General features: G+C 46.8%; 1 protein-coding gene across 19 annotated transcripts in view; it reads right to left on the reverse strand.

Annotated features, from left to right (window-relative positions):
• KIF1B (kinesin family member 1B) overlaps positions 1-9,909 on the reverse strand; it is a 211,485-nt gene extending 201,576 nt beyond the window's left edge. For 10 of the 19 annotated variants that reach the window (XM_063594800.1, XM_063594787.1, XM_063594778.1 and 7 more), the window contains exon 1: positions 8,889-9,267. The gene's annotated coding sequence lies outside the window, so the exon portion shown is untranslated. Of the gene's footprint in view, positions 1-8,888 lie in introns of all 19 variants that reach the window. The other 9 variants (XM_063594801.1, XM_063594790.1, XM_063594798.1 and 6 more) reach the window with 2 other exon arrangements.
• Between the last annotated feature and the right edge of the window lie 17,099 nt (positions 9,910-27,008).

Below are 27,008 nucleotides of genomic sequence, written 5' to 3' on the forward strand. Positions count from 1 at the left end.
GCTGGAGTGCAATGGCACGATCTCAGCTTACAACAACCTCTGCCTCCTGAGTTCAAGTGATTCTCCTGCCTCAGCCTCCCGAGTAGCTGGGATTACAGGCATGCACCACCACACTCAGCTGATTTTTTTGTATTTTTAGTAGAGATGGGGTTCTCCATGTTGGTCAGGCTAGTCTCAAACTCCCGACCTCAGGTGATCCGCCTGCCTCGGCCTCCCAAAGTGCTGGGATTACAGGCGTGAGCCATAAGGCCTGGCCTATTTTTTACTTTTAAGATGGAGTTTTGCTCTTGTTGCCCAAGCTGGAGTGCAATGGCATGATCTCGGCTCACTGCAACCTCCGCCTCCCAGGTTCAAGTGATTCTCTTGCCTCAGTCTCCCAAGTAGCTGGGATTACAGGCATGCACCACCATGCCCGGCTAAATTTGTATTTTTAGTAGAGACGGGGTTTCTCCATGTTGCTTAGGCTGGTCTCAAACTCCCGACCTCAGTGATGCACCAGCCTCGGCCTCCCAAAGTGCTGGGATTACAGGCATGAGCCACCGCGCCCGGCCATACGTATCTTTATATCAGGATGTTTATAACAATTTTCTCTTAGAACATCTTTAGAATTTAATACTAGGAAAAAAGGTTTCTCTCGACAAACTATTAGGCTTTCTTTTACCAGAATGAAAATTGTACAATTTATCTTTCCCTTTTTGCATTAAATTCCATGTTTCCAAATTAAATTACAATAACCACATTAGCCGAGGCAACCTATACATTTACTTTTTCTTGTTACATAAATTTTTACTTATTTATATTTTAATAGCTTCACTGTATATATTTGTGGTAAGCTGCTCAAATCCTTTCTAGAAGTAGTAACTGGTATAAATTATAAATAAATAAAAACTTCCTGTAATAGCCTATTCTGCTATTTAACACTGTAAATATGTTGTGTAGTCAAAGTTCTAGTTCCTAAAAACAAATAAAACCAAACGACACAGCAAGCTTTTAAAAGTTACATAAAGATCGGCTGGGCATCGTGGCTCACGCGTATAATCCCAACACTTTGGGAGGCCAAGGCGGGTGGATCACTTGAGGTCAGGAGTTCAAGACCAGCCTGGCCAACATGATGAAACGCTGTCTCTACTAAAAATACAAAAATTAGCTGGGTGTGATGGCACATGACTGTAATCCCAGCTACTCGGGAGGCTGAGGCAGGAGAATCACTTGAACCCGGGAGATGAAGGTTGTAGTGAGCCAAGGTCACACCACTGCACTCTAGCCTGGATGACAGAGCGAGACTCTGTCTCAAAAAAAAAAAAAAAGTTGCACAAAGATTTATGTTGAATGAATTTAATAGCCATGTGAGTGGCCAGAAAAACAGTAGTTTCAGAAGACTGAAACCAGCCCACAAACAGAAGTAGCCAAAAGTTCAAGGAAGAAAAAAACAAAATGAGTAACATACTTAGTACTGCAAAAGTGTGAAGTGTGCCTCCTGGTTTCAGCAATAAAGGCTGGAAACCACAGCAAGGGCAGTATCCATGAAGTGGGGGGCAGGAGGGGACACTGAAGCCAGCCTGTAGTGGGTTGGCACGGAAGTGGGAAATGCCAGTATCCATGACACTGTCAGAGCCTGGCTATGATGAGCAGGAGAGAGCAAATAGGAATGAAGGATTTTATTGGAAGGAACAGAAACAAAGGAGGGATTTTCCTCCCCCCAGCCCTTTATTTGTAATAGGAAAGACTTGCACATTTCTATACTTTATTCAATAGCTATTTACTGGGTGCCTACAATGCAACAGGCAGTTCCTGGGAAAAATAATCCGTGAACAAAAAAGATAAACCTCCTTGTCATGGAGGAATTTACATTCTAGTAGGGAGAGGGAGGACATTAAAATTAATAAATCAGGTATAGAGAATCGAGAATGTAATCAGCATCATGGGGGAGTACAGCAAAGTCAGGGGGTTCAAGATTGTGGTGGTGGGAAGGATTGCTGTGCAGGTGCATAAATGAGGTCAGGGTGGGCCTGCTGATGTGCTGAGATTTAAGCAAAGACTTGAAAGAGGTAAAGGAGTTAGCCAAGCAGATTTCAGGGGAAAAGTATTCCAGGCAGAAGAAAGAGTAAGAGCAGCTGGGTGCGGTGGCTCACGCCTGTAACCTCAGCACTCTGGGAGGCTGAGGCAGGTGGATCACCTGAGGCCAGAAGTTCAAGACCAGCCTGGCCAACATGGTGAAACACCGTCTCTACTAAAAATACAAAATTAGCTGGGCTTGGTGGTGGGTGCCTATAATCCCAGCTGCTCAGGAGGCCGAGGCAGGAGAATTGCTTGAACCCAGGAGATTGTGCCTCTGCACCCCAGCCTGGGAGACACAGCAAGACTGTCTCAAAAAAAAAAAAAAAAGAAAAAGAAAGAGTAAGAGCAAGGGCCCTACGGTAGGACTGTGCCTGGTGTGTTCAAGAACAGTAGAAAAGGCTGGGCACAATGGGTCACGCCCGTAATCCCAACATTTTGGAAGGCAGAGGCGGGCGGATCACCTGAGGTCAGGAGTTTGAGACTAGCCTGGTCAACACGGTGAAACCCCATCTCTACTAAAAATACAAAAATTAGCTGGGCGTGGTGGCACACGTTTGTAATCCCAGCTACTTGGGAGGCTGAGGCAGGAGAATCACTTGAATCCGGGAGGCAGAGGTTGTAGTGAGCCAAGATCAGGCCACTGCACTCCAGTCTTGGTGACAGAACAAGACTCTGTCTCAAAAAAAAAAAAAAAAAAAAAAAAGAAAATGGGCAAGTACTGCAGGGAAAAGAAGAGTAACCAATACTGCGAGTTCCTACAGATTAGAACAGTGCTATACCTAACAGAGGCCAAGACAGAGTAACCTCTTTCTCACACTGGGGGAAAGAACAGAAGAAAGAGGGCAGAGAAGTTTGTAAGTAGAGGAAGGGAAAGCTCAGGGAGTTCATGCCCTTTTTTCCTATGAGGTGGCAGGCAAGGTATTCTGCCAAGCATGGGGCAGTGACAGGTTTGAGTCAAGGGGTCCAGATTTTATAATAGCAACTGTGGAGAAATGGGGAGGGAACTAAGCAGAACTGCTCCGACAGGGACCAAAGACAGATTTAAGGGAGACCTCGGACTACACATTAATTGTGGCACTAATCCCCAGCACTATGCAGGTTTCTCCATGACACAGAGTAAGAATGGAGGGTATGGATGGTAGGGATGATGTGAGGCTGGCTTCTGCATAGTAAGTCCTGAAGAATAATAAGAAAGAATAAAAACTGCAAGCAATGCAACCCAGAGGTCGTAGTATAGAAAAGGAAGGAAAAGAAGTAAAATCTGGAAGAGGCTGACGGTTTAGGAGACTTAGAGTGGGAGAACACGCATAAAGTGATTATGAAAGTGAAAGCTATCAATTATCACAGTTTAAGACTTGAAGGTGAATTTGAGACCTTAACATGATGACAAGTTAAAAATGTGGCCATAACACTAAACAACTGGAACAGAATGAAGCCAATGTTTGCTTGACCTCAATTCAAGAAATTTCACAGTTAACGGTAGTTACAAAGGAAACTCAGCATAGTGGTTACTTACTAGTACTTATGATTTTGGGGAAGTCACTTGGCCTGTTTTAGTTTCATCTGTAAAATGGGAATAACAGTATTTATTTCATATGGCTGCTATTAGGATTAAATTAGTTAATAAACGTAAAGTGCTTAGAAAAAAGCCTGGCACACAGAAAGTGCTCAATATGAGTAAGCTATTTTATCACTATTGTTGTTTCTGTTATTGTTTATTTACATAGTCATTGACATCTGCCAAGATGATGTCAAAAATCTGGATGAAAGAGAGAACTAAGCCAACAATATAGTAATCCAAAAGAGCAATGGGGCTGGGCACAGGGGCTCATGCCTTTAATCCTCCCACTTTGGAAGGCTGAGGTGGATCACTTGAGCTCAGGAGTTCAAGACCAGGCTGGGCAATAGGCAATATAGTGAGACCCCCATCTCTACAAAAATTTAAAAATTAGCTGGGCATGGTAGCGCATGCCTGTAGTCCCAGCTACTCAGGAGACTGAGATAGGAGGACCACTTGAGCCCAGGAGGTCAAGGCTGCAGTGAGCCATGACTGCGCCACTGCACTCCAGCCTGGGCAATAGAGTAAGACCCTGTCTCAAGGGGAAAAAAACGGGCAATGGTAGAGGATAGTATGGTTGAATGATATGCTTTGGTATAAACAATGTGATATTAAATACAAAAAATAGGCCGGGCACGGTGGCTCATGCCTGTAATCCCAGCACTTTGGGAGGCCAAGGTGGGTGGATCACCTGAGGTCGGGAGTTCAAGACCAGCCTGACCAACATGGAGAAACCCCTACTCTACTAAAAATACAAAATTAGCTGGGCGTGGTGGCACAGGCCTGTAATCCCAGCTACTAGGGAGGCTGAGGCAGGAGAACCGCTTGAACCTGGGAGGCGGAGGTTGCGGTGAGACGAGATCGCGCCGTTGCACTCCAGCCTGGGCAACAAGAGTGAAACTCCGTCTCAAAAAAAAAAAAACATATATATATATATATATATATATATATAAAATATATAGATTTTTAAATCCATCAAACATTTACAAGCTTGTGACTTCAAACACATATACAAAAAACCACAAGACAAATGTAAAAGTACCAATTGAGTATTAGATAATAAGTACAGTATTATGTACATACAACATTACAAAGAATTTTGAAAATGCTCTGACTGGAAATCACGGAAACCATATCAGGATACTAAATTGTACTAAAATGAAAAGGAGTTGGAGTTAACTTTATCTCACCATTTCTATATAGAAATGGTAGCCCAGGTGCAGTAGCTCATGCCTGTAATCCCAACACTTTGGGAGGCTGAGGCGGGTGGATCACAAGGTCAGGAGTTCGAGATCAGCCTGGCCAATATGGTGAAACCCCGTCTCTACTAAAAATACAAAAATTAGCTGGGCATGGTGGTGTGCACCTGTAGTCCCAGCTGCTCGGGAGGCTGAGGCAGGAGAATCACTTGAACCCAGGAGGTAGAGGTTGCAGTGAGCCAAAGATCACACCACTGCACTCCAGCCTGAGTGACAGAGTAAGACTCCATCCCAAAAAAAAAAAAAAAAAAGGCAGGGCACAGTGGCTCATGCCTGTAATCCCAGCACTTTGGGAGGCCAAGGCAGGCGGATCAGAAGGTCAGGAGTTCGAGACCTGCCTGGCCAACATGGTGAAACCCCATCTCTACTAAAAATACAAAAATTAGCTGGGCATGGTGGCAGGTGCCTGTAATCCCAGCTACTTGGGAGGCTGAGGCAGAAGAATCATTTGAACCCGGGAGGCAGAGGTTGCAGTGAGCTGAGATCATACCAATGCACTCCAGCCTGGGCGACAGGGCGAGACTCTGTCTTAAAAAAAGAAAGAAAGAAAGAAAAGAAAGAAAAGAAAGAAAAGAAAGAAAGAAAGAAAGAAAGAAAGAAAGAAAGAAAGAAAGAAAGAAAGAAAGTGGTAAAGTGTGAGTTCCTGGAAGGTAAAGAACTAAATCTCTACATGCACCCTCAGTTAATGGGTAATGCCTATAGTAAAAGAGCATCAATGAATCAGTGGCCCGTTAACCAAACAGTTCAACTCCGAGAAGTCCAAGGCATCTTTTTATTTTTAGCAGGCAAAGTCTGAGCCCAGAGTGGAGTGCAATGGCGCTGTCTTAGCTCACTGTAATCTCAAACTCAAGCCATCCTCCCCACTCAGCCTCCGAAGCACTAGGACTACAAACACACACCACCCACATCCAGATTTTTTTTTTTTTTTTGGTAGAGATGGGGGTCCTGCTATGTTGTCCAAGCTTGTCTCAAACTCTTGATGTGAAGCAATCCTCCCGCCTCAGCCTCCCAAAGCACTGGGATTACAGATGTGAGCCACTGCGTCCGGCCCAAGGCACCTTTTGCAGGTTTTTCCTACCACAGTCACATCTGTTTAATTTCTCTTCTATCCTGATAAGCTGCACAAAAAAAGTTCAAGAAGTATGCATATTTATTCACACTCTTTCATAGAATCCAGATATTCACCAGTACCTGTTCAAACGAGGCCATCTTTCAAAGAGAAATACATGAAATAGACATAAAATAACTTCAGAGCATTATGAAATTATATCATGTTAGTTTACAAGACCAAAAGGATATGCTTCCCCCTGGAAAAGATCTACTATGATTAGCAGCCTGGGAAGGGGATTACAAACAGGAAGGCAGGGGGCCCATTGTCCTTTACTTTGTACCCAGGACAAGACCACAGTGAGAAAATGGGCTAAAAAGCTTTGGCCTTAAGAAAGACTCCGTTGGCAGACTTTCTTGGACACTTATTCCCTGCACGAAATCAAAATGGGAAAGAAGAAAGAGAGAAAAAAGGAAAAGTGCATTCATATCTGGTCTTGAAAAGGAAAAACAGTCTGTTCTAAGCCTTAAAAGCTATACTTAATTGGATAAATTTTGGAAAAACACTCATCAGAGCAGAGCTACACATACTCATAAAACCTAGCCTCTGTATCAGATTCACAATCAGGTCTGATTTTACCAAATGCTGAAATTATTTTTAATAAAAAATATTCAGATCTTTATACTAATAAAGTAACTCTAAAAATTAAAAACTTAGAAATATTTCTAACTTAGGGCATGGAATTTCAAAACAGACATTCTGTATTTCTCTCATACTAGTGTAATGCAAAAAACACTAGTTTCTGTTGAAGTTACATTTGATTCAACAAGTTTTAAAACTAAAGCTTGATGACAAAAATAACAAAAAAATAGTGTTAAGACTTTGCTTAGCAAAACCTATCCAAATTTTTTAAATGTGTGTGTATATATATATATATATATATATATATATATATATATATACACACACGCACACACATATATATATACACATTTTTTTTTTTTAGCCAGGGTCTTTCTGTTGCCCAGGCTAGCCTCAAGCAATCCTCCCACCTCAGTCTCCCAAATAGCTGGGAATACAGGCATGAGCCACCATGCCCAGGTATTTATTTATTCATTTATTTTTGTAGAGACAGAGTCCCACTCTGTTGCCCAGGGTGGTCTCGAACTCCTGAGCTCAAGGGATCCTCCTGTCTCAGCCTCCCAAAGTGTTGGGATTACAAGGCATGAGCCACCGCACCCATCCCAAAATTTTTTACATAGTTCAACCTGAGAAGTTATGAGAATGTATTTATGAACAAATTGAACTTGAATGAAAGCAAAGGCCACAAAGAAGAAAGCAGGCATGCCATCTCTCCAGGTCCTGTCCACATCTAGGATATAGAAAAGAACAGATCTACAGACTCATGCTGAACCCGGTTATTGATCATCTCCAGACCTGCTTTACAATACCAACCTATGTGCAATTCTCATATTCCACCTTCAAACAATACATTAACAACACTTGCTCTATAATCCAGCAACCATATCAACTTAATCAGAAAGCACCACCTCACTTCTTAGAGGAACACAAGAACCAGATTTTGTTATGACTAAACTAAGGAGACAAAATGCCAGCCTTTAAATAAAATATCCACCATGATATCACCTCTTAAGAGTTATTCAAATCTCATCAGCACACTTTCATCAGGCTCAGACAGGCACATCATGACACAAAGCGGAATGTTCAATGGTGGCAGAACAGCTGCTCAGAGCAGTAAGAGATATGAGCAAGGGATCTGTTGACAATCTAATTTCAGCTACCTCGAGATTCCACAAAGATGACAGCCTGCGTCCTCAGAAATGCCGCCACTAGCCTCGCCCACTATCAGAATACTCTGGTTTACTTCTTCTCTGCAAGTTGAGCGACTCTGAAAATCTATCCATCCAATGCTCTACGGCTACTCGAGGCCTCCATACTGATACAGTGGCCTTAGCAATTCTCAGATCGGCCTATGCACATGTAAAGCATCAGCAGGCCTTTCACAGCCCCCGCACTGGACGCAGAAGATGAATAGAGAAACACGGAATTTCACCCCAACAAGAATGGAATCTTGAAGGCAGTTTACCTTGGAAGCTCATTTAGCAATCAAGGAAAAAAAAAAAGGGATCTGGAAGCTCCATTCTGGCGTTAGGGGCGGGAATGTTTTGTGTTGCATGAACAATGACTAGCTTGCTCAAGCAGCCTCCCAACCCCCACAACTTGGCTTCTGGTCTGGCCAGTCACCCTGAAAGCTGCCAGGGCTGTCACTCGGTGCCTTCCAACAACTGGACTTGGCTCCTAAAGGATTTGTCAGATCATCCTCCCAATATGGCTGCCCGAGTAATCCCAGTCGGCTGAACGCCGAGACCACACCAGCCTTCCTCACACCTGGCCAGCATCCAACAAGCCCCCTCCCTTCCTATCGCACCCCTCTTTCCAGGCCTCGAGCCCTCGGCTCCCCCAGCGCCAAGCGATGACCTTTCCTATCGCCATCTGGCAAAGGGCATAACCACATTCCCAGCCGAAGCCCGATGCCCACCACAAAGGAGGAAAGGGGAGAGGAAAAATGAGAAACCATGGCTTCAAACGAAGCACAGCCGCCCCCCGGGCTGCAACGTGCGCGGAGCCCAGGGAACGGCCAGGCAGCGGCGGCTCTGGAGAGCGCTGGGCACAGCCGGGGCCTGGCAGCGCGGGGGAAACGGAGGGCCGGTGCAGGGCACTGCGGGGGCCCCAGCCGACCGCTGGACGCCGGCCCGGGACTCGCTGCTGGCCTAGGGAGGGGTGCCCTCCCCCGAGGGCGAGGCTCCCGCACCCGGCGCCCGTCCCGCGCTACCTCCCCTCAGACCCCGCCCGGACCCCGGCCCGGCCGCTCCTCCCCGCGGAAGCGGCCCCCTCCCCAACCCCGCGGCCGCGGCGCCAACCGCGGCCAGCCCCGCCGCCTTACCTCAGCCGCGCTGCAGACCGACGGGCGGACCGGGTCAACAGGAGCCGCGGCGCGCGGGGGCGCGGGGGGCCGGGCACCGACGCACCTCAGCGCGAGCAGCGGCCGCCGCGAGCCGCAGGGCGCCGCTCCGCAGCCCCATCACGCAGCAGCCCGGCACCGCATCGAGGTGGGAGGTGGGCGGTGGGCGGTGGACAGGAGTGCTGGAGGCCAGGGCGCGGCGACGGCCGGCGGTGACGGCTGCGGAGGACGGGGAGCTGCTCCGACGCGCGCGGGCGCCTCCCAGGACCGCTGCCGTCACACTGCCCCGCTTCGGCCCTCGCGAAACTCCGCCCGCAGTCGCCGGCGCGGGACACCGCCCCGAGCTGGGCCGCAGCGCGTCACCTCGTATCCGCCCCGGCGCCCGCGACGGACACGGGCTGTGACCAATCACAGCACAGAGCTCGGGGCGGCCAGCCAATCGTAGGGTGAGCCGGGGAGTGGGGCTGCTGCGGGGGGCTGCAGGAACATCGAGCGCCCCCTGGTGGCCCTCGGGCCGGCGCAGCGAGGGGTGCGGGTTGGCCAAAGCCGGAGCCCGGAGTTCCCTCCCGGGTGACCCTCAAGGGCATTCGTCGGAATCAGCCGCCCCCAGCCACCCCGATAATCCGCCTTATACGGGGACAAAAGATTGACTGAGTGGAGCGGGGCGGGGCCCAGGGGTCCTGACGCCCGCAGAGGAGCTGGGATCAACATGGGAGGCGCCGAGAGTGGAATCATTGTCCGTCGGAAAACATCTCGCAGGCGGAACCGGCCGAACGCGGCGCGGTGGGAGCGGAACCCCGAGAAGGGATGAGCGCATCCCGCGGGAAGCTGCCTGGCCTATTCTTACAGAACCCGAGCAAAACACCTCCCACGCGCCACCTCGGGAGAGAAGGCGGAATGAGTAATGGAAAAGCATGACTTGGTGGGCATTCCACTTGTCTCCTTGGGAGACCGCGGAAGGGCTGTGAGGAGAGGAGCAAACGCTTTACACCGTCCCTGAGTTAATGAGCCCAGCCCCCTTCTGGGAGATGCCCTTGAAGGAGGGAGAGTGGAAGTTAGAAACCCGGAGGACACAAAAGCACGAGCAGTGATTTCTTTAAAATCAGATTTAGATTCAGCTGGAAAGAAAAATCTCATTGTTCAGAAACTGTTCAATTCAGTACTTAATAAAATATAATCTTCAGTGATAATATATTCAATTATCAGGCCCAGACCGAGCACTATTACTTTATAAGGTTGTGAATTATTTTTATTTACTAGCAGACATTGAAAGTAAAATCACATGTCTTCCCCTGAATTAAATACAGTATTATTGTGAGTAAAAGGTATTATGTACAAGCATATGCACTAAAACATCGAAATTAATTTTCTACACTAATAATTCTGGAAAATCTCCACCACCACTCAAGTCCTCAGACTCTTCATCCGCTTTTATTGATCACGTCTCATTTTATAGAATTTAAACTCCACCTACCTGCAAAAGGATTTGACATAGCTTACACTAAAGCATACAGCAGTGAAACCGTATAGCTTTAAAATAGGCGTAAAATTCATAATAATGAAACAAGCAAGAGACTTTAAAAGCTCTTTGAATGAGAGGCATGCCTAGAAAGAAAAATTTTTTTGTTTTGTTTTGAGACAGAGTTTTACTCTCGCCCAGGCTGAGCTCAGTGGCACGATGTCAAATCTCTGCAACCTCCGCCTCCCAGGTTCAAGCGATTCTCCTGCCTCAGCCTCCCGAGTAGCTGGGATTACAGGTGCCTGCCACCACGCCCGGCTAATTTTTGTATTTTTAGTAGAGACGGTGTTTCACTATGTTGGTCAGGTTGGTGTTGAACTCCTGACCTCAGGTGATCCACCTGTCTCAGCCTCTCAAAGTGCTGGGATTACAGGAATGAGCCACCGCGCCCGGCCAGAAAAACAGTATTTTAAAAATCCATAGTCAAGGAAATATGTTGCCACTGAGCACAGAACTCAGCTCTTAGCTTCCTGACGGCTAAGAGTAAAATGAAACTATAGTAGGTTAATAAAGAGGAACTCATCAATTCAACAGTAGACACCACTTCATCATAGCGTGGACCTCCTTGCGTAAGTACTGTGGTGAGCGCCATGGAGAGTTACAAAAACCTGGGTGGCTGTATTGCTTGAGCTCTCAATGGAGCACAATCTAAAAAGAATCTAAAACGTAGTGAAGAACCAGGCGCGGTGGCTCACAACAGTAATCCCAACACTTTGGGAGGCCGAGGTGGGTGGATCACTTGAGGTCAGGAGTTCGAGACCAGCCTGACCAACATGGCAAAACCCCATCTCTACTAAAAAATACAAAAATTAGCCAGGCGTGGTGGGCACGCCTGTAATACCAGCTACTTGGGAACCTGAGGCAGGAGAATCACTTGAACCCGGGAGGTGGACGAGGCGGCAGTTGCAGTGAGCTGAGATCCTACCACTGAACTCCAGCCTGGGAGATAGAGTGAGACTCTGTGTCAACAAAAAATAAAATAAAATTTAAAACAAAAACGTAGTGAAGAGGGTGTGATTGTGATTGGCAGGAGAAGAAGCTAGCCAAAGGGCACACAGAAGGCACAGAAGGGTCAATAAAGGCAAAGAAGGCTGCTCCAGGATCCAAGGCCAAACAGCCCACTCTGCATAAGCCTTTTGCCTCTCTGACAGATGAAGTCACACTGCCCAGCCAGTTTCTCAGATTACAAATTCTGTATAAAAGCATCTCTTTAAAATGATAAATAAATTACTAGAAAATTGAATGTAGCCATGATCTGGTAGGGCTGTCTCTGGAATGCAAGGATACGAGAACATCAGAAGTCCTAGTCACGTGGTGCACTGCCACTCTCCCATCACAATCACAATCACAATCAGGTTTCTGGATACAAAATCAATACACAAAAATCCGAAGTGTTCCTTTTTGATAGGAAGACTTTATTATTACTATTATTTTAGACAGGGTCTCACTCTGTCACCCAGGCTGGAGTGCAGTGGTGTGATCACAGCTTACTACAGCCTCAACCCTTGCCCCCTGGTTTAATCCACCCTCCCACCTCAGCCTCCTGAGTAGGTGGCACTATAGGCACACGCCACTACACCCAGCTAATTTTTCTATTTTTTGTAGAGACGGCTGGTATCCAGCTCCTGGACTCCCGTGATCCATCAACCTCAGCCTCCCAAAGTACTGGGACTACAGGTGTGAGCCACTGAGCCTGGCCTTTATTGCTATTTTTAATGGAATCTTTTTAAAAAATCAAGTCTTCCTGGCCAGGTGCTGTGGCCCACGCCTGTAATCCCAGTACTTTGGGAGGCAGAGTAGGCTGATCGCTTGAGCCTAGGAGTTTGAGACAAGCCTAGGCAACATAACGAGACCCTATCTCTACAAAAAATACAAAAAAAAAAAAAAAAAAGTAGCCAGACATGGTGGTATGTACCTGTAGTCCCAGCTGCTTGGGAGGCTGAGTGGGAAGATCAATTGAGCCTGGAAGGTCAAGGCCACAGTGAGCTATGACTGCACCACTGCACTCGAGCCTCAATGACAGAGTGAGATCCTGTCTCAAAAAAAAAAGAAAGAAAGAAAAAAAGCAATAAAAGCTATTCAATATTTAAGAATAAATGCACCTGTAATCCCAGCACTTTGGGAGGCCCAGGTGGGTGAATCACTTGAGGTAAGGAGTTTGAGACCAGCCTAGCCAACATGGTGAAACCCAGTCTCTACTAAAAATACAAAAAATTAGCCAGATGTGGTGGCGCATGCCTGTAATCCCAGCTACTCGGGAGGCTGAGGCAGGAGAATGGCGTGAACCCAGGAGGCGGAGCTTGCAGTGAGCCGAGATCTCGCCACTGCAGTCCAGCCTGGGTGACAGAGCGAGACTCCGTCTCAAAAAAAAAAAAAAAAGGTGCAGGATAATAGGTGCGGGACAGTGGCATTTATACATAAAATCTGAAGCATGAATATGAGCACTATACTGTTTAGGACTAAATTTATGTATAGTCAAGTGTGAAAACATGGATGGCAATGACAATCATCAAATTCAGGATGAGATTAACCCAGGAAAGAAAGAGAGAAAAACAAAACAAACAAACAAAAAAAGGGAGGATGACATGAGGATCTGCAACTTTATGTGTAATATTTTATTTCTTGAAAAACAAAATAACAGGAAGATGGAAATGTTGAGTTGGGAGGAAAAACCAGAGAATTTATTGATTTGTCTTGAACTCCTTATTGTTATTATTATTTTTTGTTTGTTTTTTGAGATGGAGTCTCGTTCTGTCGCCCAGGCTGGAGTTCGGAGGTGCTATTTCTGCCGTTGATGATTTTCCGCCTTCCATTTTCTTCTCTGGAAATGTCTATTATTGATTGATTGATTGACCGATTAATTGATTTAGAGACAGAGTCTCCCCTTCTCACCCAGGCTGGAGTGCAGTGACTCGATCTCGGCTCACTGCAACCTCTGCCCCCCAGGTTCAAGCGGAGCGATTCTCCTGTCTCAGCCTCCCAAGTATCTGGGATTACAGGTGCCCACCGCCATGCCCAGCTAATTTTCGTGTTTTTAGTAGACACGGGGTTTCACTGTGTTGGCCAGGCTGGTCTCGAACTCCTGACCTGAGGTGATCTGCCCGCTTCGGCCTCCCAAAGTGCTGGGATTACAGGCGTGAACCACCACACCTGGCCCTGTCATTATTATTATTGTCTTTTTTGTTTTGTTTTGTTGGGAAAGAGTCTCACTCTGATGCTCAGGCTTGAGTGCAGTAATGCGATCTCGGCTCATTGCAACCTCTGCCTCCTGAGGTCAAGCAATTTTCGTGCCTCAGCCTCCTAATGTAGCTGGGATTACAGGCATGTGCCACCACACCCGGCTAATTTTTGTAATTTTAGTAGAGATGGCCAGGCACAGTGGCTCGTGCTCGTAATCCCAGCACTTTGGGAGGCTGAGGCAAGCAGATCGCATGAGGTCAGGAGTTCAAGACCAGACTGACTAACATGGAGAAACTTCGTCTCTACTAAAAATACAAACTTAGTCGGGCATGGTGGCACATGCCTGTAATCCCAGCTGCTCGGGAAGCTGAGGCAGGAGAATCGATTGAACCCGGGAGGCAGATACTGCAGTGAGCTGAGATCGCGCCATTGCAATCCAGCCTAGGCAACAAGAGCAAAACTCTGTCTCAAAAAAAAAAAAAAACTGTAGTAGAGATGGGGTTTTGCCATGTTGGCCAGGCTGGTCTTGAACTCCTGACCTCAAGGGATCCACCCACCTCGGCCTCGGCCTCCCAAAGTGCTGGAATTACATGCATGAGCCACTACGCCCAGCCTATTGTCATTATTTAATACGGTGTTTAATACAGTGTATGTGGGTGGGTATCATGTTCTTTTTTTTTTTTTTTTTTTGAGACGGAGTCTCACTGTGTTGCCCAGGCTGGAGTGCAGTGGCACAAGCTCAGCTCACTGCAAGCTCCCCGTCCCCGGTTCACGTGATTCTCCTGCCTCAGCCTCCCGAGTAGCTAGGATTACAGGCTCACACTACCACGTCAAGCTAATTTTTTGTGTATTTTGAGTAGAGACGGGGTTTCACTATGTTGGCCAGACTGGTCTCGAACTCCTGACCTTGCAATCCGCCCGCCTCGGCCTCCCAAAGTGCTGGGATTACAGGTGTGAGCCACTGACCAGGCCATCATGTTAGTTTTTATACTTTACTACCTGTTTAAAAAATACATATGTAATTTATTCTGGGCAAGGTGGGATGCACCTGTAGTCCCAGCTACCTGGGAGGCTGAGGTGGGTGGATCTCTTGAGCCCAGGAGCTCTAGGCTGCAGTGCACTTTTATTGTACCTGTAAATAGCCACTGCACTCCAGCCCAGGCAACAGAGCAAGACCCCACCTGTAAAAAAGTAAATAACTTCATAACTTAAAAAATGATAGGTCAGGCTCAGTGGCTCACACCTGTAACCCCAGCACTTTGGGAGGCTGAGGCAGGTGGTTCACCTGAGGTCAAGAGTTTGAGACCAGCCTGACCAATATGGTGAAACCCCATCTTTACTAAAAATACAAAATTAGCCGGGCGTGGTGGCACAGTTCTATACTCCTAGCTTCTCAGGAGGCTGAGGCAAGAGAATCTCTTGAACCCAGGAGGCAGAGGTTGCAGTGAGCTGAGATCGTGCCGTTGTACTCCAGCCTGGGCAACAATAGAGAAACTCCATCTCAAAAAAAAAAAAAAAAGATATTTGTCCAGAGGCATCCCAGCTGTGATGCCACCAGTAATCCTCTGCAGACTGGGTCGGCAGCTACATCAGAGGGCATGGGACCGATCCCCAGCAGCTGAGCCGTGTGTGAGGAGCCGAGTGGGTGGGAGACAGCAAGCCATAATCCTCTCTCTCTGACCTGGTTTTCAGAGGCCCTAGTCTCACAGCCTGCACTGTAAAAGGCCACCGCGTCTCGGCCACACATTTGGTAAATGTGTTATGGAAATCCCTTCCTGACTGAGTCCATATTCACTCAAAACTGCCACATGCCGACTCTTGCACTGACAAAAATGTGGGAAGAGCCCAATTTCATTTCTGGCAAAATCCTCTACAGGACCATCCACGCCCATAAAGAGAATTACTTTCCAGTTATTTTAACCAAGGTCAGGTAACACATGGACTTGAGTCCTAGATCATGTTGCATGAGTAAAAATAGGAACTGCTTATATTGTTGGACTTAAGAGACTAGGCAGCTCTCTACCCCATTAAATCTAGAAAATATATGCTTTCCTATGCAAAATCCTTATAAATATTAATTAATGTCTATTTTATGTAAGTATGTATCTATTAAACACTGAATTAAATAATGACAATAAGGAGTTTAAATCAATAAATTTTCTGTTTTTTTCCAATGAGTACTTTAACAAACAGGATGCAATCTGGTTTAACTCATTAATATTAATGTACAGTGGCACCACTTATGCCAGGGTTATTTGGAATCAGAAAATCAAAACTGGAAGATGCTTTAGAACTGGTCTGCTACCTAGTCAGGAAATAAGCACAGCAAGTCTCTAGTTTGCTGAGGACCAAATTTTTTTTTTTCTTTGAGACTGTGTCTGGCTCTGTCGCCCAAGCTGGAGTGCAGTGGCGCAATCTCTGCTCACTGCAACTTCCACCTCCCAGGTTCAAGCGATTCTCGTGCCTCAGCCTCCCAGCCTCCCTAGTAGCTGGGACTACAGGCACCTGCCACCACACCTGACTAATTTTTGTATTAGTCAGAGATGGGGTTTAGTAGAGATGGGGTTTCACCATGTTGGTCAGGCTGGTCTCAATCTCAAGTGATATGCCCGCTTTGGCCTCCAAAAGTGCTGGGATTACAGGTGTAAGCCACCATGCCTGGCCTAGGGCTGATTTTTTTTTTTTTTTTTTTTTTTTTTTTTTTTTTTACGGAGTCTCGTTCTGTCACCCAGGCTGGAGTGCGGTGCTGTGATCTCGGCTTACTGCAACGTCCGCCTCCCGAGTTCAGGCAATTCTCCTGTCTCAGCCTCCCGAGTAGCTGGGACTACAGGCATGTGCCACCACACCCGGCTAATTTTTGTATTTTTAGTAGAGACGGGGTTTCAGCATATTGGTCAGGCCGGTCACAAACTCCTGACCTCAGGTGATCCGCCTGCCTCAGCCTCCCAAAGTGCTGGGATTACAGGCGTGAGATACCGCTCCTGGCCTAGGGCCAATTTTTATATGGTGGCTTCAACTGCCTAGAATCCAGAAGGAAGGAAAAGAAAATTAGCCCAAGAGAATACAAAACTCATGCACCTTCTTCACCGGAAAGTTCCTCAACCTGCGTTGAATGTCTCTTTATTGATATTTCACCACTAATTCTAACAGGCTGCATTGCTGGAGATCTTAGCTAACCAGGTCAATAGGGGCAAAATGGAAATGGGGGTGGGGGCAATGCTGGAAGAAGGCTTATTCCAACAAAGATGAAAATTTTTAAAGCATATGTAAAATTTCAGAGAACATAGCTCTTTGACGACATGTGAGTCCAAAGGACGTTTGGCTTTTTTTTTTTTTTTTTTTTTTGAGATAGAGTGTCACTCTGTCACCCAGGCTGGAATGCAGTGATGCCATCTCAGCTCACTGCAACCTCCGCCTGCCAGGTTCAAGCGATTCTCCTGCCTCAGCCTCCCAAGTAGCTGGGATTACAGGCACATGACACCACACCCAGCTAATTTTTGTATTTTTATTAGAGACGGGTTTTCACCATGTTGGTCAGTCTGGTCTTCAACTCTTGACCTCATGATCTGCCCGCCTCAGCCTCCCAAAGTGCTGGGATTACAGGCTTGAGCCACTGCACCCAGCAATTATATTTAAATGAATGTCAGTTTATTCATCACACTGCAGGTTAGTCAATCACAGAGATCGGCCGGGCACGGTGGCTCATGCCTGTAATCCCAGCACTTTGGGAGGCCGAGGCGGGTGGATCACGAGGTCAGGAGATCGAGACCATCCTGCCTAACACGGTGAAACCCTGTCTCTACTAAAAATACAAAAAAATAGCCGGGCGTGGTAGTGGGCGCCTGTAGGCCCAGCTACTCGGGAGGCTGAGGCAGGAGAATGGCGTGAACCCGGGAGGCGGAGGTTGCGGTGAGCCGAGATCACCACTGCACTCCAGCCTGGGTGACAGAGCGAGACTCCGTCTCAAAAAAAAAAAAAAAAAAAAAAATCACAGAGATCACCATGGCCCTAAGGACCACATAGTAAATACCGAACAATCCGGACAGAAAAAACAAACCAAGAACCAGAGTCTTATTTTTTTAAAGACTGAAAGAGTGAAATTATTTTTTTTTTTTGAGACGAGTCTCACTCTGTCACCAGGCTGGAGTGCAGTGGTGCGATCTCGGCTCACTGCAACCTCTGATTCCCTGGTTCAAGCAATTATCCTGCCTCAGCCTCCCAAGTAGCTGGGATTACAGGCATGTGCCACAATGCCCAGCTAATTTTTGTATTTTTAGTAGAGACAGGGTTTCACCATGTTGGCCAGGATGGTCTCTATCTCCTGACCTCGTGATCTGCCCCCCTTGGCGTCCCAAAGTGCCAGGAAATTTTAATTTTGTGTGTTCTCTTAATTTCCAATGATAAATTCAAGATTTTGTTTTCATCAGCTGTGGGCTCTTCGCACACATGGTCAGCCCTGTAATCAGCATGTCTTGCTGTTTTCCCTGGTCCTCACTGGGGAGCTATCATTTAGGCCAGATAAGAATACTCTGCATAGATTTCCTTCTTGTGAATTGCAGTTCATGCATCATTTTTCTGTAACAGGCATTTTTACTAATTAAGAACAACCTTGTATCAATTAACTTTGGTCTTAAAGCCATGATTAAGGAAACCAAATTGTTGTTTACTGAAATTGTTGTGCCAGTGACAGATGGCCCTGGAACACTTGGACAGGACACAAAGCCTGAAATGGGCTCCCTACAGCATCAGAGCGAGTTCAGTTGCCAGGAAGGATCCCAGAACACAAGAAGAGGGACATTCTAGGCAAAACAGAGAGCTTGGAGCACGATGCCCACAGCTGAAAATACATAGCAGAGTCATGGTATCTCAGGTGACCCCATTGACTCCTCTGTTCTCCAAATCTCCAGTCCAAGGAGATGATCCCAACGACATCACTAACCCTATTCGGGCTCCAGCTCCCAGTGCCTCATAGAAACTCAACTTTATATATTTTTTTTTGAGAGGGAGTCTTGCTCTGTCGCCCAGGTTGGAATGCAGTGGCACAATCTCGGCTCACTGCAGCCTCTGCCCCCCGGGTTCCAGTGATTCCCCTGCCTCAGCCTTGCAGGTAGCTGGGATTACAGGTGCGTGCCACCACATCCGGCTAATTTTTGTATTTTTAGTAGAGACAGGCTGGTCTGAACTTTATATTTCTCTTGCTTAGAGCACAGTCACTTGAGATGAATATATAATTCATGCTGACAGAAAGCATCTACTAGAGAGAGGGCATTAGAGAGGGCTTGAGAGCACCTGGTCATTCCAGCTGGACTGTTTGAATTCTAATGCTGTCACTTGCTATATGCTGTGGAGCAATTGCATCGCTTCCATCATCCGGTTTCCTGGTCTCTAAAATGGGAATGAAGATAATACCCACCTCACCCTCATGTTGTGAGAATCAAAGGAGATTGTGACTGTAAAACGCAATGTCTGCTCATGTTCATAACTAGAGAGCCATGGTCTCCTTCAAGTCAAGAGACTGGAACTCAATAAACCCTCTCTCTGTGTGTCTCTCTGTCTCTCTCTCATCCCTTATCACTCCTGTGATGAGCTTTCCTATCTACAGATTACAGAATCACAGTATCTAAAATGTTATAAGGAAATGAACCTGCTACCTCCTAGCTGTGGAGTCATGGGCAGGTCAATATCTCTGGACTTCAGTGTTTGATGTATAAAATAAGGCAATTAGAGTAGATGAATTGAATTCTAAAGTATATTCAGGCTCTAATATCTTAGCACTCTGTACCTACTGTATTTTTTTCTCCCTATCCATAAAGAGGAAGAATTTAAGTTGATGGTGATGACAGTAATGACAATGGCTGGTATTTATTGAGCATTGACTATAAACCAAGAATTGTATTAAGCACTTCACATTAATTATTATTATTACTGTTATTATTATTATTATTATTTTGAGATGGGGTCTCACTCTGTTGCCCAGGCTGGAGTGACGTGGTGCGATCTCAGCTCACTGCAACCTCCACCTCCCGGGTTCAAGCGATTCTCTTGCCTCAGCCTCCCAAGTAGCTGGGACTACAGGCATGTGCCACCATGCCCGGCTAATTTTTTGTATTTTTGGTAGAGATGGGGTTTCACCGTGCTACCGAGGATGGTCTTGATCTCCCGACCTCATGATCTGCCCGCCTCCACCTCCCAAAGTGCTGGGATTATAGGCGTGAGCCACCATAAGGCCATGCCTGGCCTTAATGATCTTTTATAATCTTTACAGCAGCCCTATGAAATGGAGCCTCTTATTGCTGCAAAAAAGGGAACTCAATAAAAGTTTTGGAGCCATGGCTGGGCACAGTGGCTCATGCCTGTAATCTGAGCACATTGGGAGGCTGAGGCAGGCAGATCGCTTGAGCCCAGGAGTTTGAGACCAGCCTGGGCAATGTGGTGAAACCCCATCTCTACAAACAACAACAACAACAAAAACGGGATTATGGAGACTGAAAAATGTCCTTCCCTACAACCCTACCAAAGATACCAGGTCCTAATCCCTGGAACTTGTATATTACTGTATATAAATTAGGATCTTTGTAGATGTGAGTAAATTAAAGTTTTGACGTGGGGAGATTAACTGGGATTATCACAATAAGCCATAAATGCCATCACATGTAGCCTTATAAGGGGGAGGCAGGCACTGGAGGCCAGGAATGGTGGCTCATGTCTATAAACCCACATTTTGGGAGGCCAGGGCAGGAGGATTGCTTGAGTCCAGGAGTTTGAGACTAGCCTGGGCAACATAGTGAGACCTCACCTCTACTACAAGAGGCTAGGTGTGGTGGTTCACCCCTGTAATCCCAGCTCCTCTGGAGGCTGAGGTGGGAGTATCACTTGAGCACAGGAGTTTAAGACCAGCCTGGGCAAGATGGCAAGACCCTGTCTCTATAAAAAATTTTCAAAAATTAACTAGGCATGGTGGCGCACACATGTAGTCCCTTCTACTTGGGAGGCTGAGGCAGAAGGATTGCTTGAGCCCAGAAATTCAAGGTGACAGTGAGCTATGATCATGATCATGGCACTGCACTCCAGCCTGGACAATAAAGTGATACCTTGGCTTAAAAGAAAAAAGGGCCAGGCGAGGTGGCTCACGCCTGTAATCCCAGCACTTTGGGAGGCCAAGGCGAGGGGATCACTTGAGGTCAGGAGTCTGAGACCAGCCTGGCCAACATGGTGAATCCCTGTCTCTACTAAAAATACAAAAATTAGTCAGGCGTGATGGCACATGCCTGTAATCCCAGCTCCTCAGGAGGCTGAAGCAAGAGAATCACTTGAACCTTGGAGGCGGAGGTTGCAGTGAGCCGAAATCGTGCCACTGCACTCCAGCCTGGGCAATAGAGAGAGACTCTGTCTCAGAAAAAAGAAAAAAGGAGGCAGAGGGAGATCTTACAACACATGGCGGTGTGAACATGGAGGGAGACATCGGGGAGATGAGGTCACAAGTCAAGTAACTCTGGCAACCACCACAAACTGGAGGGGTGAGAAACAGATTCTCCCCTAGAGCCTCCAGGGGCATAGCCCTGCCAGCACCTTGATTTTAACCCGTGATACTGATTTTGGACATCTGGCCTCAAGAACTATGAGCGAATAAAATCCTGTTGTTTCAATTCACCCAATTTCTGGTAATTTATTACAGCAGCCACAGGAAGTGAACACAGAGGTAAGTAATTTATTTATGGTCACAGTCAACAGTGGTGGAGACAGGATTCAAATCCAGCAACCCCTGGCTCCAAACCTCATGCTCTAAAGCACAACACTGGATTTCCCCTTAGAATACATGAAACAGCCAGACACAGTGGCTCACGCCTGTAATCCCAGCACTTTGGGAGGCTGAGGTGGGTGGATCATCTGAGGTCAGAAATTTGAGACCAGTCTGGCCAACATGGTGAAACCCCGTCTCCACTAAAAATACTAAAAAAATTAGCTGGGTGTGGTGGCATTTGCCTGTAATCCCAGCTACTTGAAAGGCTGAGGCAGGAGAATTGCTTGAACCCAGGAGGCGGAGGTTGCGGTGAGTCGAGATAGCGCCACTGCACTGCAGCCTGGGCAACAAGAGCGAAAACTCCATCTCAAAAAAAAAAAAAAAAAAGAGGGCCAGGCACGGTGGCTCACGCCTGTAATCCCAGCACACGAGGTCAGGAGTACGAGACCAGCCTGACCAACATGGTGAAACCCCGTCTCTACTAAAATACAAAATTAGCTAGGTGTGGTGGCGCACGCCTGTAATCCCAGCTACTTAGGAGGCTGAGGCAGGAGAATCACTTGAACCCTTGAGGCAGAGGTTGCAGTGAGCCGAGATTGAGCCAGTGCACTCCAGCCTGGGTGACAAGAGCATAACTCCGTCTCAAAAAAAAAAAAAAAAGAATATGTGAAACAAACAGAGATTGACTAAGTATTAACTAACAAAAATAAAGAAAGGAGGAGGAAAAAATCTGAAATTCTATCAATAGCGAGGTAACATTCTAAGTGGCTGATTCAACCACATTCATCCTCTCTGCTGCAAACATCCCAGCTTCAGATGTGTTACTTTGAAAGTTAATTCTCCCACACGCTTTACATCAAAATTAGGTCATACCTGCATCCCCGCCAAGAATGGCCAAGAATGAGTGCGCTTGAACAAAAGGATACAGTTTGTAACAAGAAAAAAGATGAGATATTTATGGCTAAAGAGGTTACTTGGCAGCAATTTCAGGCTCTTAGTCCACTCCTGGCAAAGAGAAACAGAAATTGCTTATCTTTTTTTTAAAGATTTGTTTCCTTTTTTCCCCTTCAACTGGGACTCTGTCCTTGATTTGGTCAAAAGGAAAATTGGTAAGAACTAAGAAACTTGATTTTTATTCCCCTCACTTGCTACCTTCCTGACTGTCTGAGTTCCCAAGCAAGTCAATTAATAGGAAAGTTGGGATTTGGGGTTTGAATTTAATCCTGGTCTATAATGAGCCCATATTTTTCTCTGCAGGAATGGACTCTCAGTTCCAACTCTGCACACACATTAAATCGTCCAGTTTTTACTAGAAGTATCTTATTTTCATCAGTGCCTGGCTCCTAATCCACCAATTTGATTCATCTCATCTCCCTCCACCCCTTTTTTTGCCATTTAAATGGATATGCACCCCTTTTTTTTTTTTTTTTGAGATAGAGTTTCGCTCTTGTTTCCCAGGCTGGAGTGCAATGGCATGATCTCCACTCACTGCAACCTTCGCCTCTCAGGTTCAAGTGATTATCCTGCCTCAGCCTCCAAGTAGCTGGGATTACAGGCATGTGCCACCTCACCCAGCTAATTTTTGTATTTTTAGAAGAGATGGGGTTCAACCATGTTGGCCAGGCTGGTCTCGAACTCCTGACTTCAGGTGATTCACCTGCCTCGGCCTTCCAAAGTGCTGGGATTACAGGCGTGAGCCACTGCACCCGGCCACAAAAATTTGAGATAAACGGTCATAACATCAGGCCAGCCTGCAATGCTCTAGGTGAAATATTGTTTGCACCCTAGATTTATCAGACACAAAGCAATAGGCATGGAGAGACCTGCAGATGAGGCTCCTTTGGCTGCCACAGGATTTCTCAATCATCCTAAAGAAATCAACTGGTGCTGGGCACAGTCGTTCATGCCTGTAATCCCAGCACTTTGGAGGCTGAGTTGGGCAAATCACTTGGAGTCCAGGAGTTCGAGACCAGCCTGGGCAACATAGGGAGACCCTGTGTCTACGAAAATAATTTAAAAAATTAGTCAGGCATGGCCGGGCATGGTAGCTCACGCCTGTAATCCCAGCACTTTGGGAGGCCAAGACAGTCAGATCACGAGGTCAAGAGATCGAGACCATCCTGGCCAACATAGTGAAACCCTGTCTCTACTAAAAATGCAAAAAAAATTAGCTGGGCGTGGTGGTATGCACCTGTAGTCTCAGCTGCTTCTTGGGAGTCTGAGGCAGGAAAATCACTTGAACCTGGAGGCGGAGGTTGCAGTGAGTCCAGATTGCGCCACTGCATTCCAGCCTGGTGACAGAGTGAGACTTCGTCTCAAAAAAAAAAAAAAAAAAAAAGAAAGAAAGAAAAGAAAATTAGCCAGGCATAGTGAAGTGCACCTGTAGTCCTGTAGTCCCATTTACTCAGGAGGCTGAGGCTCGAGAATTGTCTGATCCTGGGAGGTCCAGGCTGTAATGAGCCATGATGGCACCGCTGCACTCTAGCCCATGGTAAAGAAAAATGTGTCAGGCATGGTGGCTCACATGTGTAATCCTAACACTTTGGGAAGGCAAGGCAGGGGGCTTGCTTGATCCCAGGTGTTTGAGACCCGCCTGGGCAACATAGGGAGAACCTGTCTCTACAAACAATTTAAAAATTAGCCGGCGTGGTGGGAGAATTGCTTGAGGCCAGTAGGTTGAGGCTGCAGTGAGCCATGATTGTGCCACTGCACTCCAGCCTGGGCAACAGAGACCCTGTCTCAAAATAACAACAACAAAAAAACCCTGGTAGGGCGCTGTGACTCACACTTGTAATCCCAGCACTTTGGGAGGCTGAGGTGGGTGGATCACTTGAGGTCGGAGTTCGAGACCAGCCTGGGCAACAGAGTGAGACTCTCTTTCAAATAAAAAGAAAAACGTTTTTGCATCACTGAAGGCCTCCCTAGATTGTAAGCAAAGACAGTGAAACACAGCCCTCTAAGACAAGGCAACTCTAAGGAAGAAGCTAGGCATTTATTTATTTTTAATTTAATTTTGTTTTGAGATGGAGTCTTCCTCTGTCACCCAGGCTGGAGTGCAGTGGTGCGATCTTGGCTCACTGCAACCTCCGACTCCCAGGTTCAAGCGATTCTCCTGCCTCAGCCTCCTGAGTAGCTGGGATGACAGGCAGTACAACCACGCCTGGCTAATTTTTGTATTTTTAGTAAAGATGGGGTTTCACCATGTTGGCCAGGCTGGTCTTGAATTCCTGACCTGAGGTGATCTGCCTGCCTCAGCCTCCCAAAGTGCTGGGATTACAGGCGTGAGCCACTGTGCCCAGCCCAAGCATTTAGATCTATAATATTTATATAAACAATTGACTGTGTTTGTAACTAAAAATTAACCCTGCTTATTTATAGCAGGCTTTTCCTTACAAGAGCTCAAAGTTTTTAAAAAAAGCGATGACATCAGCAATTTCTTTCTACACCTGTGATATTGACAGGTAACATGCTCATTTTACAAAAAGACTGAAAGGTAGAGAAATAATCTCCAAAGAGGCTGCAAACCCATCAGTGCAGGGAACAGAGACCAGAGACCTAGTGACCAGATAGGCCCTGAGCATCAACCAGCTCTCTCTTTCCTTTTCTCTCTCTCTCTCTCACACACACACACACACACACACACTCTCTCTCTCTCTCTCTCTCTCTACACCAACAGACTTTCGAGGTCTTGCAAGGTTGGAGATACCACGTTCAACCACAATGCAGTCTGCCTGCCCCCTTTTTACTTTTCCATTACTGGCCATTTCTCCAACGTGCTTAGCTTTCAACAAAACAGCATAAATAATTTAAACCATCATAAAAAGCAATACGCAATACAGAAGGACGGAAGATTTAGAGACTGCCTGCTGGAAACCGGCAACACTACAGTTTCTTTATTCATCCTGGTATCCCACAGGGGTTGGAAAGACGGAAGCAAAGCTCTCGCTGGTGTTTCTTTATTCTCCCAAGAGTGGCTTATAGCATTTGGGGGCAGGGAGAAAAGGCTGAGCTGCAGTGATTTCAATGAGAGGCTGTGTGGTCACAGGCAAGTAACATAACCTCTCTGAATTTTGGTTTCTTCGTCTGTAGAGTGAGTATCTACCACAAGGTTCTCGGGATTATTAGATGGAGGGTGTTTGTTTGTTTGTTTGTTTTGAGATGGAGTCTCACTCTGTCACCCAAGCTATAGTGCAGTGGCGTCATCTTGGCTCACTGCAACCTCTGCCTCCCGGGTTCAAGTGATTCTCCTGCCTCAGCCTCCTAGGTAGCTGGGATTACAGGCACGTGCCACCATGCCTGGCTAATTTTTGTATTTTTAGTAGAGATGGGGTTTCACCATGTTGGCCAGGCTGGTCTCGAACTCCTGACCTCACGTGATCTGCCCACCTCAGCCTCCCAAAGTGCTGGGATTACAGGTGTGAGCCACCACGCCCAGCCAAAGTTTTAACAAGATCATCCTACCTGCTTTTCTGAGAAAGGAGGTTAAGGGGAGAGGCAGGAGGACCAGTGATGCTGTTGGAATAATCCAGGAGAGAGCCAGCAGCAGCAACTCAAACCAAAGTGACAGGAGGGGACCTGGGGAGAAGTAGTCGAGTTCTGGGATACATTTTGTAGGTAGAACAGAGGGATTTTTTTGTTTGTTTGTTTAGACAGAGTCTCACTTTGTAGCCCAGGCTGGAGTACAGTGGCCCGATCTCAGCTCACTGCAACCTCCGCCTCCCGGGTTCAAGTGATTCTTGTGCCTCAGCCTCCCAAGCAGCTGGTATTACAGAAGCCCGCCACCATGCCCAGCTAATTTTTGTATTTTTAGTAGAGACGGGGTTTCACCATGTTGGCCAGGCTGGTCTCGAACTCCTGCCCTCAGGTGATCCACCCACCTTGGTCTCCCAAAGTGCTAGGATTGCAGGCGTGAGCCACTGCACCCAGCTGAGCAGAGAGATTTGTGGACAGATTGGACATAGGAGGAGAGCACAACAGCGGAGTCAAGGATGACTCGAAGGTTTGTGGCCTGAGCGACTTGGAAGGATGGAGTTGTCATTTACTGTGATGAGGAGACTAAGAGGAGCGGGCGTGGGGTGAAATGTACAGAGTTCAGGTTGGGATATGTTAAGTCTGAGGACCTTTTAGTCATCTGAGATGGCCAGTGTGTACAGTACAGGAGAGAAGTGGGGGTTTGAGATATACATCTGGGGTCAACGTGAGTGGCTAGTAACGAATGAAAGCCGTGATATTGAAGTTATCTAATTGTTTAAAATGGGGGTTAGGTCTAGAGCTGATCTCAAGGCCAAAGTCCCTTCCAAAATGCTATGCTGCTTCTCCTTGGGCATTCTGAGCTATTCTGAACTTTTAGCATTCTGGAACTCTGCCATACAGCAGGAGTCGGGAAGAGATGAGGCTGGAAAGGCCAGATGGCCTAGATTCATGTGCCAGTTCCACTACATTATGGTAGTGGAGGGTTAAATTAATTAATACATGTGGCCGGGTGTGGTGGCTCTTGTCTGTAATCCCAGCACTTTGGGAGGCCGAGGCAGGTGGATCACGAGGTCGGGAGATCGAGACCACCCTGGCTAACACGGTGAAACCCTGTCTCTACTAAAAATACAAAAAATTAGCTGGGCATGGTGGCGGACACCTGTAGTCCCAGCTACTCGGGAGGCTGAGG

Source organism: Pan paniscus, chromosome 1 (genome assembly GCF_029289425.2).
Source record: "Pan paniscus chromosome 1, NHGRI_mPanPan1-v2.0_pri, whole genome shotgun sequence".
Classification (NCBI taxonomy): Eukaryota; Metazoa; Chordata; class Mammalia; order Primates; family Hominidae; genus Pan; species Pan paniscus.